The 12,719-nt window shown below is 39.9% G+C and overlaps 1 long non-coding RNA gene across 1 annotated transcript in view; it reads right to left on the bottom strand.

The window, feature by feature from the left end:
• Window positions 1-1,709: 1,709 nt before the first annotated feature.
• The window catches only part of LOC109860212, an 11,923-nt gene continuing 913 nt past the window's right edge, over window positions 1,710-12,719 (bottom strand). Inside the window, exons 2-3 of the long non-coding RNA XR_002250801.1 lie at window positions 2,333-2,548; window positions 1,710-1,778 (exon numbers count right to left, since the gene is read on the bottom strand). This is a non-coding gene — a long non-coding RNA (uncharacterized LOC109860212). The remainder of the gene's footprint in view (window positions 1,779-2,332; window positions 2,549-12,719) is intronic.

Here is a 12,719-nt window from a genome sequence, read left to right as displayed (position 1 = left end):
AAGAAGGTCTTGAAGGCTATACCGAAAAAAGACTATTCCGACTGTTTCGAGGACTGGGAAAAGCGTTGGCATAAGTGCATTGTATCTGGGGGGGATTACTTTGAAGGGGATGAAATTGATTCGGATGAATAAATAAAGAATTTACATTTTATAAACAAATTTACCTTACTTTTTGTTTACAGTAGTATATAAAAGTCCAGTCAAAGAAGTCAGTAATAGTATTGAACTCAAAAAAATGGGTTTTTGTTGTTCTTTTGTTATACGAGATTAGGTGAGAGTAGATGATCAAAATAAAATAATGATTGTGCTATGAAATAACTGAGATTTTAGTATTTTTTTCTGAATACCACAACAATTAAAAGATAACAGCTTTTAATTTAAAGTAAAGATTCTTGAATTCATTCACTCGTAAGGTACAATAAGTGTTAGGCCTATTCTACAATAAATGTTGTAAGTTATTGTCGTAAAGAGATAAATCAATCATAATCTAATATTTTTCTCTAAATTTAACTGGAATTGATTAGTTTCTTACAACAACATTTACGACATCAACAGTATACTAGGCCTTAAGCTAGCTTCAAACTATGCTCAATTCATAACTCCTTACTTGTTGATTTGACAAAAATCGGATCTACTGATACTTTTGTACATAAATGATGAACAATAAATAAATATTCTCATGTTAAATATGCAAACTCATAAATTTCGAACAATATTTTGTAAATCGTGAATCATAAACCGCGTATATTATCATGATAAAAAAATAACCGGAATTTTTAATTTAAACATCGCGGGCTTATTGGTTTAAAATTCTGTTGTTTGTGTCACGTTGGCAGCACTGTTACAAACACCCATGCCAAGCTTCTGCTTATCAGCTGTTCATTTACCTTTATGACAGTGATTTCTTTACATCAAGTTTTAACGTCGCGGCGATTTTTACAATGGATTCAAAACTTGAACAACGTTCTTGCATTAAATTTTGCTATAAAAATGAAATTAAGTGTTTCGACACATTACAAATGTTACAAAAGTGTTATGGTGACGATACTCTATCGAAAACACAGGTGTACCAGTGGTATGAACGCTTTAAAAGTGGTCGTGAGGCTGTTGAGGACAATGCTCGTCCTGGGAGGCCATCGACATCGAAAACTGATAAAAACGTCGATGAAATCCGACAATTGTTGATCGAAAATCGCAAATTGACGATAACGGAGATAGCTGAGACCACCAACATATCATTTGGATCCGTACGCAAAGCTATCCGCAAAAAAAGACCTGCTTTGTGGGGCAACAACTCGTGAATTCTCCATGACGATAATGCGCCATCTCATAATGCGTTGATTATTTGTGAGTTTCTCGTCAAAAACAACACCAATACCATTCAACAACCGCCCAATTCACCTGATCTGGCACTATGTGACTTTTTCCTATTTGATTGACTCAAAAAACCACTACGAGGAACTCGTTTTGAGAGTGTGGAAGCAATAAAGCTAAAATCGCTGGAGGCACTAATGGCTATACCAAAAACCGATTTCCAGAAAAGCTTCGAGGAGTGGATCAAACGCTAGCACAAATGCATCGCAGCCGACGGGGACTACTTTGAAGGGGACAACTTGAATTTTGAAGAATAAACATGTACTTTTCTTTTTATGAATAAATTCCGGTATTTTTTGATCATGGTAGTAATCTGGAACTACCTTCAATATTAAATTATTAATTTTTACCTTCCAGGATCTCATCCGAAAGCAGAGTTGCATCTATTTCTACATCATCATTGTCTGTAAATAATAATTAATAAACGACGTATAATATAACATATAGTATTATTGTAACAGTAGTAGTATAAATATAATCATAAATATATGATATGTATAATTTGCGAATAAAACTTTATATAAACAACAATCAAAAGAAATATTGGAGAAAACATTATTACATATACATTTATTATTGAGACGTCCCAGTAAAAAATTTTCCATGTATAAATTTGTATGGACATATTTGGCATATAAATTTGCATAATTAGACATAATTATTTTAATTTATATATAAGTATATATGATGATATATCAAAAATTTTTTAAAAATATAGTTTTATATAATTTTTTTGTATCTAACATGATACTAGTAGAGTTATTTTGTAATTTGATATGAAATATCTCTGAAGCTATTCTCTTAAGAAAAGAAATTTTTCGTGTATAAAATTGTATAGACATATTTGGCATATAAATTTGCATAATTAGACATAATTATTTTAATTTGCGTAGAAGTATATATGAAAAATTTTCTACCGGGATTCTAAGACAAAGAAATAAATTATAATTATATTTACCTTCTAATAATATTTCAGAGTGATGCTGGGTAAACCGTGAAAACATACGTAAAAACTGTTGTAAAGAAATATCACCATTTGTAAGAGCATTTTGCCCTTGTATAATTTTTGCATTTTTATCTCTGTTAAATCGTGTGCGCAATCTTCTAATACTTATATTATTTTGTAAGCGTGAATAATCGATCTCTTGATTTCTTTTAATATCTGACAGATGTTCTGTAAACATGTTTAAAATTATAGACAATTAGTTATTATGAAATACCTATTACATAACCTATGATAAAAAATTAANCATTCATTATATATTACATTATATGTTACCACCTGTTAGAACAAAATATAGAACAAAACATATAGAAAATTGTATTATATTTATATGTAAAACATTTTTCACCAATATTTGAAACTTGTGAAAATGTCAAATGAAGTATATACGGTTAATGCTACATGTACGCGTAAATGTAATTATTCTTTAAATTTATTTAAACGTGTAAATTAATAAACGTAATACTTTTACCTGAAATTTCAATTCAATAATTTATCTCGGATGCTTGGTTTTCATCACAAGTAGATGAAATACCCAATTTACCTTGTTTTGACATTAAAAATCCGTGCAAGAAATTCTGGGTTCGCTTGGCCAAGATGATTTTACGCAATAAATCTTTAAATTTGATAGGGAGATAAATTGGATATTTCATCTATTTATGATTCAAATTAAGCATCCTAGATGAATTTTAAAATTAAAATTTCGGTTGAAATTATTACGTGTAGTACTTTACATGTAACAAAATTTAAAGACTTGTTATAAATTACGTATTAAGTTATGTATTAAGTTATGTATTAAGTTAATGTATTAAATGTTGCGTAATAAGCGGTATTGGTTAAATCCGGGGTTTGGTTACTGGGTTTAGTGTTACTTTACACGGGGGACTGGAATCCGGCGCGGATGTCCAGTCAGCAGTCGCAAAGCGATATGCGACCGCGTGCGTAAGGACGCACCGGTCGAAGGTCGCACGTGCAGCCAAAAAGATGCAATAGTTTGCATTGCGCTTTTCGAAGGCCGGATGTCGCCTGGTTTTCCTCGGCCAATCACAGAGTGATTGACTCGAGGATATAAGCCGGTGTCCGGGCGGAAACGACAGAATCGTCTAAGATAGTGTCGCGGCCGGAGGCTCTGCCCATCAGAGCATCGCTTGTAAGGACTTAAGTAATCGCGAGTGAGTGGAAGTGTACAAAAGCAGAATACGAAATAAATGAATTTATTAAAACGTAATAAGTGTTGTAAAATAATAATAATTCTTCTCGGCGTCCCTCCCACGCAGCATCCTCGACTTCACGCAAGGTAACAAAATTGGTGGCAGCAGTGGGATGCTGCATAGACACGCCGAGAAAATACTTCAGGAATCTGCGACAAAAAAAATAAAAATCTTGAGTATCAGGGAAAACAGTAACAACTGAGTTAATAAGCAACAGATGATTCTCACAAAGAAATAGGCAGTAAGTAACTGACCTATGCTAACTACTATCAGCGAAGGAAGGCGTAAGACGACACAATAAAAGAGAGGAGCACGCAAGAGAGGCACTCTCGAGTAACTGAGCGAGAGCAAGATACCTCCGACTCAGCGATAAGCCCGAGCGGTTGAAAAAAACGACAGCGCACAAACCAGGTGCCTGTAGAAAATAATAAAAAAAGCGACAGGAGTCGCGGAGAAGCAAAAGGATTGGTCTCAATGATCAGGACCTTGGTAGGATCCGGAACGTTGAATTTGGCTGAACGCAGCTAGCAAGAAACAAACAGAGCGGCAAGCGAGAAAGAGCGACCGACGAGGAGCGAACGACTGACAGAGAACGAGCAGCCGGAGAAGCAGCGCGGCGAGGGAGCAGCGCGTCAACGGCAGCAGAGGCGGTCAGCGACACCGATACGAACACGAGCGTAAGGCGAGATGCGGTTATTAATGTAAGTCAGGAAATTCTTTTTTTTTATGTGCGAAAACTGGGAAGTAGCGGACGAGTTAACACCGATTAACAGTAGTGAATTTCGGTTAGAATTGCCTAGTTTCAACGTACCGGGCGAGACGCGAAATAAATCGTGGCTACTCTCGGAACCGGCAAAGCGAACGTTACAACATTGAAAAGTTAGGGAAACACAGAGCGATCCGTGTCAGAATAGAGAACCTCGCAGTATCAAGAGGTCCGGTCGGGTTTGACGAAATTTGGCTCTTGAGTTTAGTAGCGGAAGCGGTAGCACGACTGAGAACGAATTACAAGAGAATATTACGGTAGACCGCGAGTTTACATTTGATGTAGACGAGCGTTTACTTCCTCAAGTAAACCCTGAACCTAGAAAACGTAAGCCTTACGTTAGTCGGACTCCGAGTGACGTGTCCGAACGCGGAGAATTTTCGTTAACCTCGTACGATAGTAGTGTGTTCGATTCGAAGGAAATACATACGATAATGGCTCACGCGCCTAACGACTCGTTGGACGAACAACTTGATAGAGTACATCAGACACAAGCTGACGTGGATAGAGAGATAGACCGAATGCGTAGTGAGTTAGGAGGTAGACAACCCCTCCAAGGTGCAGCGGGCTGAACAGACCCGCAGGCGAGGTCAAGGAGGCAAATAGAAACCCCGATGACTCCTTAAATACTTTGTTTATGCGCGAGTTGATGCAGGCCTTCCGAGAATTGCAAACGAAGGTGCGAGGTCTGAAGCGGCAAGTAGTGCGACGCCGTACTTCACAAGTGTACGAGGACGACGAACCGCTTAGACGTCGCACAAGGGCCGACGATGTAACGCGAGAACGCGATAGCGCGCTGGACGTAACATACGGACGGACGGCGGCGGACGTGAGAAATCAAACGGCGCACTTGAGTGATTACATGTTGTTGAAAGAGGCGCGCGCGATGATACCAGTATTCGACGGCAAAACGCAGACGCAGTTACGCGAATTTTTAAGTGCGTGTACTTACGCAATGAAAAATATTCCGGTAGACGAAAGAACGCTATTAGAAGCAATACTGTGCACCAAACTAAAGAGACAAACTTTGCTGGATTTTAAAACGCGAGATATTCACAGTTTCGAACAACTAAAAAATGAGTTGGAAGCAACGTACTCCGCTAAAAAAGATACGACAGAGCTACAAATTGAGTTCAGTTCTCTAAAGCAGAAAACGGAGGAGAACGCGCTAACGTTCGGACAACGCGTAAACCAACTTTCCATGGAGCTTTACGAATCCATGATCAAAGGAAAAGCGCGGATCAATGAACAAACAAGAATTATCTTGGAAACGATCAAGGAACGAGCCTTGCATCAATTCCAAATTGAGCTAAGGGATGACCTTAAATAAATAATAAGGTCACGCAATTACAATACGCTCCAAGAAGCACTAGCGGAAGCAAGTGCGGAAGAAAAGGCCGCGGGAACTACCAAAATCGAATACCGCCACAATTACGAAATATTAACAAAAACCATAATTGTTACAAATGAGGAAAAACAGGGCATTACGGGCAAGAGTGTCGCTCAAGCCGAAACAGTTTACCGAAACCCGAAGGGCGACGGATAAATGCTACGGAAAAATTTTGCAATTACTGCAAAAAGGCGGTGCACAGGAGAGATGAGTGCTGGTTGCTTAACGGAAAAAGTAAAAGCGAAAAGAAGCCGAGAGAAAAAAAGAAAAAGTTTGTTAAGCACGATAAAAGCAAAGTAAATACGTGCGAAAATCGTGATTCTTCAAGTAGTGATAAAGAATGCGACCACAGAAGAAAAAATAAGGCAATAGAAGCAGCAGAGCTTCATGTGACAGCAGTAGACACGAACCATGCAAGTCTAGACCTAGTGAGCGTACCGATTGTTGAAACGAAAAAGAGCACAGCCGAATTGTTATATGATATGGGTGTGACTATATCACTAATAAAAGTAAAATATTTGAAAGGGAAAACCCTGGTTGAAAAATTAAAAATGAAACTGACCGGAGTAACGGGGCACACCGCGCGCGTAATAGGAAAATTTAACGCAACAAAACAATTTCCCAATCAATTACCAGGAAATCCTAGGAAACGATTTTCGTAAAAAATATCACGCGATACCGTGTCATAAAAAGGGAGAAATAATAATTGGAAAAGATTCAATGGTCTTGTATCCATATCACGCGATAACGTTACCACCGCGGTGCGAAACAATAATACGGGCATTTACAAACGTGAATCACGTAGGTATCGTGCAAGCGAAAGAAGAACAGCCGAATCTTTATCGGGAGTTGCTTAGTGCAACCCGAGAACAATGTATGCCCCGTGAATGTGATAAACACCACGGAAAAAGAAGTAAAGATGCAAATGCCACATGTAACGCTAGACAAATTGCAGTTAGATATGCAAGAAGCGAAAGGACAGGTCGCCAAGGTAGAGATAAAAAAATCAGAAAGAGAGCGACAGGAAATAGTAAAAGCCTCATTGCGCATGCAACACTTAAATCAAGAAGAAAAAAAAAGTTTAAAAGAAATTTGCGAGGAATATAGCAACGTATTTCATCTCCAAGGAGAGACACTGACCTGCACCAACGCGGTATCGCATTACATACCGACGAAGACGGACTGCACCAATAAACGTACGACCATACAGACTATCNGACAAACACAAGCAAGAGGTAGATAAGCAAATAAATGAAATGTTAGAAATCGATCTAATTAGACATAGCACGAGTCAGTGGAACGCACCACTATTAGTGGTACCAAAAATATTAGACGCGTCCGGAGTACGAAAGTTACGCGTCGTAATCGATTTCCGAAAACTGAATGACGTCACCGTAGGAGACTCATTCCCACTTCCTAATATAACTGATATACTAGATCAGGTAGGAAATGCGAAATATTTTTCCACGTTGGATTTTGCCTCGGGGTATCATCAGATACCTATGGCCGAGGAAGATAAGCAAAAAACGGCGTTTTCTACGTCGTACGGGCATTTCAAATATAACCAAATGCCATTCGGTTTGAAAAATACACCCGCCACGTTCCAAATGTTAATGAACACAGTACTGGTAGGGATGCAAGGTGTTAAATGCTTCGTGTACTTAGACGATATTGTGATTTACGGGGCAAATTTAAAGGAACACAATAGCCGGTTAAAAGAAGTATTAAAACGATTAAGAAAAAATAAGTTAAAGTTACAACCCGATAAATGCGAATTTCTAAGAAAAGAAGTCACGTATTTGGAGCATATCATAACGGAAAACGGCATTCTACCCGACTCATCCAAGATAGACGCGGTAAAAAATTTTCCACTACCAAAAAAGTTAAAAGACGTGCAAGCATTTATTGGTCTGGCCGGATATTACCGCAAATTTATTGACAAATTTTCAAAAATAGCGAAACCATTGACACAATTAACACGTAAGGAAGCAAAGTTTGCGTGGAGCGCAGAACAGCAAAAAGCGTTCAAAGTTTTAAAAGAAAAATTGATTACGGCACCTGTATTAGCGTATCCCGATTTCAACCGCGAGTTTATCGTCACGACAGACGCGTCAGGTTACGCGGTCGGAGCGGTCTTATCGCAAGGCGACGCAGGGGGAGATAAGCCCATCGCGTACGCGAGTCGCGTGCTAAACAAGGCGGAATGAAATTATAATACAACTGAAAAGGAATTATTAGCAATAGTATGGGCCGTTAATCACTGTAGACCGTACTTGTATGGTACAAGGTTCAAAATAATAACAGACCACAAGGCTCTCGTGTGGCTATTTAACGTTAAAGACCCGTCTCGTGTGGCTATTTAACGTTAAAGAAAGTAAGACAAAGAAAAGCACGAACGCGAACGCGACAGAGAAAAGTATAAACGCAAGCGAGATAGAAAAAAACGCAAGCGAGATAAAAGAAAGCGCAAGCGAGAGTGAGACAGAGGAAGACGCGAGCGCAAGTGAGACAGAAGAAAGCGCAAAAGCAAGAAAGATAACAGACAACGCAAGTGCAAATGAGAAAGAAAGAACTGCAATCAAGAATNAAGCAGAAGAACTCACAGACAAGAAAGAAAGAGAATACACAGAAGAAGAGAAACGAACAATATTGTATGAATACCATGACACACCGATCGGTGGTCATCAGGGCATTGAACGGAGAGTGGAACGAATCAAATTACTTCACAAGTGGCCAACTTTAACTAAAGACGTGAAAAATTATATAAAAAAATGTACGTTTTGCCAAAGAAATACACTAACACGTAAAGTTAAAATGCCGCTAGTAATAACAGACACGCCACGTAAACCATTCGAAAAATGCGCGCTGGATATAGTGGAACCGTTACCGATTTCAAGCAACGGAAATAAGTGTCTATTAACATTTCAAGATAATTGAACAAAATTTAGCAAGGCTATCCCGATAGCAAATCAAGAGGCCAACACCGTAGCAAAGGAATTCGCGATAAAAATAATTTGCGAATACGGAATCCCGGAAGTAATTCTCACGGATCAGGGTACGAACTTTGTAGGTGATGTATTTAAAAATACATGCAAGTTATTAAAAATTAACAAAGCGCAAACAACCGCGTATCATCCACAGAGTAACGGAGCTCTTAAGAGATCGCATCGAACGTTAATCGAGTATATTCGAAATTTTATCAGTTACGAACAGAATGACTGGGACGAATGGGTACCCTACGCCATGTTCGCGTATAACACTACACCACATACCGCGACGGGATTCACACCGTTCGAACTAGTCTACAAGAGACAAGCCGAACTCCCGACAACGTTGGCAAAACCACCCGAAAAAACTTATAATATGGAAGAATACGCTCACGAGTTAAAAGAAGGAATACGTGCTGCAAACAAAATAGCCAGAGAAAATTTAAAACACAAAAAGATAAAAGCAAAAAAACAATACGACAAACAAGTAAAAGCGGTAGAATTCAAAGTAGGAGATAAGGTTCTTCTGTTTGATGAAACGGTAAGACGGGGAAGATCGAAAAAGCTCGAAGCGTTATGGATCGGACCGTATGTAGTAGTCGAAAAAATCTCCGACGTGACGTACGTCGTAAAAAAGGGAAGACGCGCAGTAAAAGTGCATGCAAATGGGTTAAAACACTATATAGAAAACTAAGGACTTACCGGTCGGCCTCGTAGGGGTTCACCTACGCGGGACGTCTCTGTGGGGTCTCGTCCGTGGACCGGTGAGGGTCGTCCGCCAACATGGCGATCCAGTCAACGACGACCGAACGGCACAAACCACACTCCTCAGATGAGGACAGGACGTCGTCAACAAGCTGCCGACGCACGCACCCGGCACACACCATGGTTCGCTCGGTGAGCTCGCAAAAAACAGCACCTTGGACCCTCAACGGGCCAGTAGTGGCTTATGCCGGGCCCGTCGCTGATCGGCGGGACGTGGTCCCCGTGGTGAAGGTGCCGCGACAAGATGTAAATGACCCGGGCGGTGGCCGCCCAGCAAGTAAAGCAAAACTCGCTGGACACTAGGGCAACGATGGGTTCATAGTCGCAACACCAATCACACACGCGAGGCCACGAGGTCTCGACCCCACATACCACAAGGAGGGGGGCGTTAATCACAGCGTTAGCCATAGCAACAATGTAAATATTAGCAAAAAGAATTTTTAACACTAGAAACAGGTAACTGTTCTAAAGACAGGGTGCAACTGACGAGACTCATCACTACAAGCAACCAAGAACAACAGAAACTCTAGCGTAAGCAGAAAAATGATACAGGAAACTGAGACTAGAGATAAGACAGACAGCACACGCAAAAAAAAGAACAGTATTCTGAGTCCAACTAATGTAGCAAAACCAAACGTTTAAAACATCACGGTATTTTCTCTTTACAGAATTTTGTTCGTGATCTGCATATCGATCTTCGCTCAAACAGCGAGATCGAGTCACCCGGGTATACAATAACGCGGTTTCAGCACAATCCCGGACTCTACTTCGAAAAACAAGGAACACTGTTAAGACCTGACAAAAAATGGAAATTAGTAGTTAAGTTAGAAACATCTGCGTTAGAAAAAAGATTAGAACAGGCACACAGAATAATACAGATTACGGGAAAAATGTGCGCAAGTGTAGAGGTCCGTGACAATAACAAAGTAAGCTGTGAAGACGTTTATTCCAAACTACGAAGTAGAGAACAAGTGGTAACTCAAATTTTCCAACGAATTAAAATAATAGTAAGGCTTTCGTTACGAAAGCGTAGGGGGCTAGTCAATGGAGTCGGCTCAATAGCGAAGCAACTCTTCGATACGATGGACGCGAATGACGAAAAAGCGATCACTGATCACATCAACCTAATAGAAAGTAGACAAACAGCCGAACAACATGCAATAAAAAATCACTTAAAAATGTTACATGCAACCATAGCACACCTGGACGGAGTGGAAAGCATAATCCAAAGTAACGAAGAAACGCTAGCAAACTCCGTGTCGCAAATAATGACGTCGGTAAATAGACAAAACCAAGGAAATCTTTTAAACGAACATCTGTTATCCGTCACAATTATGTTACAACAATTAGAATCAGACATAAAAGAAAGAATAAACCTCATAACAAAAACAGATGACGAACTTACACAACTAGAATTCATTCCGATTGAACAAATAATACAAAGTTTACGCGACACAAGCGGCCATTTACAAGGTGATTNACGCTTTCCATTCCAAATCACAGTAGAAAATTGGGTAAAAATAAAGGAAATTGTAACGGTTGCTGTGTACTGCAAGGGATCGGATGTCTTCATAGTAGTAAACGTACCGTCGGTGCACGCCGTGGTGCAAAGACGAAATCTGTAATGTGATACCCTTGCCGGTACACGTGCACGGCAACGTGTTTGCAGTGGCGCGAGTTCGACATGCCCTTATTGCAATAGACAGCAACCGACAGACATATGTATTACTGTCACAAGATCAACTAGAAAAGTGTAAAAATGTTCAAGGTCATTACATCTGCGGTAGCGTAATAACACTTTATAAGGTACAGACAAATTCGCCATGCGAGATACAGGCATACGTACACGAACTAAACAACTATTTAAATTGCAATACGACATATGAGACGTCCAACCACACTATTTGGATTCAGTCGCAACAAAAATGTAGATGGCTGTATTCTACGCTAGGCGAGCAGTTTGTAACCTTCAGGTGCGAAAAAGGACCTAGTAGAACGGAAACCTTAGCGGGGGTTGGAAAAGTAATACTGACGAATCAGTGTGGGTTTTCAACCAAAGATATTTTTGTTACCACTAAATCAGTAATAGAACATGCGCAAATTAATACGTACTTACCACAGTTTAATATTACACTTACACAAACAAACAGAACCGTACCACAAAACATACACGCATTTGACGAGGTAAAGTTACAAAATTTGACAAACGCCAAAACACAATTGCAGACGATAAGTAATCAGATACAAAAAACTAGTAACAATTTCGATCAAGAGTTTTATAAACAACCATATTTTGTGTATCCCACGAGCATAAGTGCGATAACAGTACTGTTAATAATAGCCGTTGTAATATATATCGTAATTAAAAGTAAAAAAACAACCGCGCAACAACAGCAGTGTTCACGACGGGTACATTTTGTCGGTAATGTAAGTAAACTACGACCTTCACAGATAAAACACAAGTGCAAAGGTCGGGGACCCCACGTTGAGGGGGTAGCAACTACACTTCTTTAAAATATCAGTGTGTGGTGAGTGCAAGAAAAACCTCCTCTGTCAGTTTTTCTCTTCCAACAGAGAAAGGATGTTATAAATTATGTATTAAGTTATGTATTAGGTTATGTATTAAGTTAATGTATTAAGTGTTGCGTAATAAGCAGTATTGGTTAAATTCGGGGTTTGGTTACTGGGTTTAGTGTTACTTTAAACGGGGGACTGGAATCCGGCGCGGATGTCCAGTCAGCAGTCGCGAGGCGATATGCGACCGCGTGCGTACGGACGCACCGGTCGAAGGTCGCACGTGCAGCCGAAAAGATGCAATGGTTTTCATTGCACTTTTCGAAGGCCGGATGTTGCCTGGTTTTCCTCGGCCAATCACAGAGTGATTGATTAGGATATAAGCCGGTGTCCGGGCGGAAACGACAGAATCGTCTAGGATAGTGTCGCGGCCGAAGGCTCTGCCCATCAGAGCATCGCTCGTAAGAACTTAAGATATCGCGAGTGAGTGGAAGTGTACAAAAACAGAATACGAAATAAATGAATTTATTAAAACCTAATAAGTGTTGTAAAATAATAATAATTCTCCTCGGCGTCCCTCCCACGCAGCATCCTCGACCTCACGCGAGGTAACAGAATACACAGTTTGTCCGGAAAGTTCCCGGACTGATTTTTTCTAGCGCGGGTAAGCGGCGCTATCGAGCGGTCAACGCTGGAACTACTTAGTATA

Source organism: Pseudomyrmex gracilis, unplaced genomic scaffold, assembly GCF_002006095.1.
Source record: "Pseudomyrmex gracilis isolate BER0280 unplaced genomic scaffold, ASM200609v1 scaffold_345, whole genome shotgun sequence".
Taxonomy (NCBI): domain Eukaryota; kingdom Metazoa; phylum Arthropoda; class Insecta; order Hymenoptera; family Formicidae; genus Pseudomyrmex; species Pseudomyrmex gracilis.
This window is presented reverse-complemented; position numbering and strand designations above follow the sequence as displayed.